The 3747-nt window shown below is 40.6% G+C and overlaps 1 pseudogene; it reads left to right on the top strand.

Moving 5' to 3' along the window:
* The first annotated feature begins 1271 nt into the window (after positions 1 to 1271).
* On the top strand, positions 1272 to 2771 carry LOC101715241 (dnaJ homolog subfamily A member 1 pseudogene; annotated as a pseudogene).
* The last annotated feature ends 976 nt before the right edge of the window (positions 2772 to 3747 follow it).

Raw genomic sequence — 3747 nt, 5'->3', positions numbered from 1 at the left:
GAGGATAGCAAGTTTGAGGCTAGCCCCAGCATGTTAGTGACTTAATGAGACTGTCTCAAAATAACAAATAAAAAAGCCGAGGAAAGAGCTCAGTACAAAGGCCCAGGTTCAATCCTTAACACTAGAAAAAAAAATTGCCAGAAGTAATGATCTTTTACATAGCTGAGATTTTGATATTTGAATTAGAGTTGATCACTAAGTAGTTACACATAGAACTTACAGGAAGAAACAAATTTTTGACAAAAATCTGTTTGTATGCCAATTTCCTAAAATACTTAGAACCTCCATAACAATAAGAAAATACCTCTTATTTCAAAATACAATGTTTTTGAAATTTGAAGGAGCCCTGACTGCCACAGTTGAGGTAAGGTGAAATAGTTGTCTTATTTTTAGTGTGTAAACAAACTTATACATCAAATACCTTCTCCTCTGACAGATACAATAGTTGTGTTATTTACTTTCAGCATAATATATAGGGTTAACTTTTATTTCAATTTGGACTCTAAATCTCTAATTTAAATGTCTCCAAATATTGCAGTGAGATTTAAAAATCTGTATATAAATCCTACTTATTATCACAACATAATTTAGAAACTGGAAAATTTCTTGAAGTAGATCATAAAATTTTCTTAGCTAGGTGAGTCTACAAAGGACAATTCAACCATTAGAAAATTAAGAGAAAAATCTTTCTTTCTTTCTCTCTTTCTCTCTCCCTCCCCCTCCCCCTCCCCTCCCTCTCCCTCCCCCTCCCCCTCCCCCTCCCCTCCCTCTCCCTCCCCCCTCCCCTCCCTCCCCCTCCCCCCCCCCCCCTCCCCTCCCCCCTCCCCTCCCCTCCCCCCTCCCCCCTCCCCCCTCCCCCCTCCCCCTCCCCTCCCCCTCCCCCTCCCCTCCCCCCTCCCCCTCCCTCCCCCTCCCCCTCCCTCCCCCTCCCCCTCCCTCCCTCCCTCCCTCCTCCTCCCCCTCTCTCCCTCCCCCTCTTTTCTTTCTTTCATTTATTTGTCAAAAGTTGCCAGCTAACTTTCAAGAGAAGCCATTAAGCTACCAGAACACATTTCATTAAAAGGGAAAATGAAGTTGCTAATTTAGCTAATATGACCATCTGTTGATATGTTAACAGTATTCTTTAAGCTGACTCAAAATTATGTAAACAGTTCTAAATATGATACTTCAAAATTATAAAAACAAAATGTTTACAATATTCAAAAATAATTCAGAGTAGAGCGACCGAAGGGGCGGGACTTCCGGCGAGTGACGTGCCAGGGTTCTGCTACAAAAGACGATGGCTGGAACGTACCATACCGGACGGAACTTTCCAGACTGCGCTGAGAAGTGGAGGAACGGCGGCTGTCTGAGCTGCGCACTGCTGCGCGCTCCTTCCCGCTAACCCCGCTGGGGCCCAGCCCGCTCACCGGCTGTACAAAATCCTGAAAGAAACCACTTAACTACGATGTTTTGGGGGGTTAAACCCATTGCCACCCAAGAAGAATTGAAAAAGGCTTATAGGAAACTGGCTTTGAAGTACCACCCTGATGAGAATCCAAATGAAGAAAAGTTTAAACAGATTTCTCAAGCTTATGAAGTTCTCTCTGATGCCAAGAAAAGGGAATTATATGACAAAGGAGGAGAACGGGCAAGTAAGGAGGGTGGAGCAGGTGGCGGTTTTGGCTTCTCCATGGATATCTTTGATATGTTTTTTGGAGGAGAAGGAAGGGTGCAAAGGAAAAGGAGAGGTAAAAACGTGGTACATCAGCTCTTGATTACCTTAGATTTATATAATGGTGCAACAAGGAAACTGGCTCTGCAGAACAACGTGATTTGTGACAAATGTGAGTGCTGTCCCAACTGCCAAAGTACTGGAGTGCAAATAAGAATTCGTCAGAAAAAAAAAAAAAAAGAATTCATCAGATAGGACCTGGAATGGTGCAGCAAATTCAGTCTGTGTGCATGGAGTACCAGGGCCATGGAGAACACATCAATCCTAAAGATAGATGTAAAAGCTGCAACAGAAGGAAGATAGTTAGAAGATTCTACCAGTTCACATTGACAAAGACATGAGAGATGGCCAGAAGGTAACATTCCATGATGAAAGAGACCAAGAACCAGGACTGGAGCCAGGAGATATTATCATTGTGTTAGATCAGAAACCATGCTATTTTCACTTGATGAGGAGAAAACCTTTTCATGTGTGTGGATATACAGCTGGTTGAAGCACTGTGTGGCTTCCAAAAGCCAGTATCCACTCTTGACAACCAAATCATAGTCATCACCTCTCATCCAGGCCAGATTGTCAAGCATGGAGACATCAAGTGTGTGCTAAATGAAGGCATGCCAATTTATCGTAGACCATTTGGAAAGGGTTGTCTAATTATTGAATTTAAGGTAAACTTTCCTAAAAATGGCTTTCTCTCTCCTGATAAACTGTCTTTGCTGGAAAAACTCCTACCCGAGAGGAAGGAAGAAGAGACAGATGAAATAAATCAGGTAGAACTCGTGGACTTTGATCCAAATCAGGAAAGATGGCGCCATTATAATGGAGAAACCTATGAGGATGACGAACATTATCCCAGGGGTGGTGCTCAGTGTCAGACCTCTTAATGGGGCAGTGAACAATATTCACTGCTGGCATTTTGTGTGGAGTAGTGAACACACGAAGGACTATAATCATCATTTGCTCACTCCTTGCTATTGTTTCAATATTCAATTATAGTAGTGTTTTAAAAGTTAAAGGAAGAATAAAAGCAAATATAAAAGCTCCGACTTTGCCCTGTATGTATGATGACTTCAGTGTGTAAGATGAAGTTTAATGCCTGTAAAAAGTACTTAACCCTGGTGTCTGATAGGCCATACATTGTAATCGATTGTAGTTGTATACACGGACAAGTTTAGACTGAAATGCTAGGTATATGTGTTGACTTTAATGTATGACCCTTCCTTGCTAAGCTATGGATTAAAACTGTGTTTAACTGGCAATCAGAAAAAGGAAACAGTTTGTAGAAGTGTTGTTCTGTCTAGTTAATTTGTATTAAGTGGGACTCATTGTGATGTCTCTGCATTCTATTGCCTCAACTATTACTTGAAGGTGGCATAAAATATAATTTAGCCTGTGGTATCAGTAATGAAAATGATACCTTTCTGAAGAAGGGGTTTATCATAATAACGCTCCTTCGTAAGGGCTTGCATTTCTAGGATTGTACTCCCTTCTGTTGTGCCATCTTTTAAAATATATATAAAAAACTATGTTGACCAGTCCTGGTTATATTCTTGTTCCCTTCTCTTTGGACCACAATAAGCCTTTAGTGACTTCAGAGCATTGAAATAAAAGGGTAACTTTGAAGTTCAAGTGAAGAGATTACACGGAAAGCTAATTTGCATGTGTAATATAAGAAGGTGTTCCTTTGGTATGTTACAGGCTTACTTTAACCCTTTTGACTTGTGCTCCAAAGTAACTGTAATTTAATGGTAATACTACAGCAAACTATGATGAATAGCTTTACTTGTGTATTTAAGTCATGTTCACATACTTAAATCTGGGTATCAGAATTTAAGCAATTGTTGAAATGTATGAATGTCTCCTTAATATACTGATTACAAAGCCAAAAATAATAATAATAATTCAGAGTATGCTTTACTTTGGTCTTAATCTGCCAAAGAAAGAGGTAGCTAACTTCGGCCCCTTTGAAAATTCTCCTCTACCATCTCACCCTCACTGTAGGCAGCATAGCTGACCCATAACCCATGGTTCCATGG

The sequence above is a fragment of the Heterocephalus glaber genome, unplaced genomic scaffold (assembly GCF_053883595.1).
Source record: "Heterocephalus glaber isolate CG9 unplaced genomic scaffold, H.glaber_assembly_v1.0 deba00001058, whole genome shotgun sequence".
NCBI classification, from domain to species: domain Eukaryota; kingdom Metazoa; phylum Chordata; class Mammalia; order Rodentia; family Bathyergidae; genus Heterocephalus; species Heterocephalus glaber.
The sequence above is the reverse complement of the archived record's forward strand: the minus strand, read 5'-3'. Positions and strand labels throughout refer to the sequence as shown.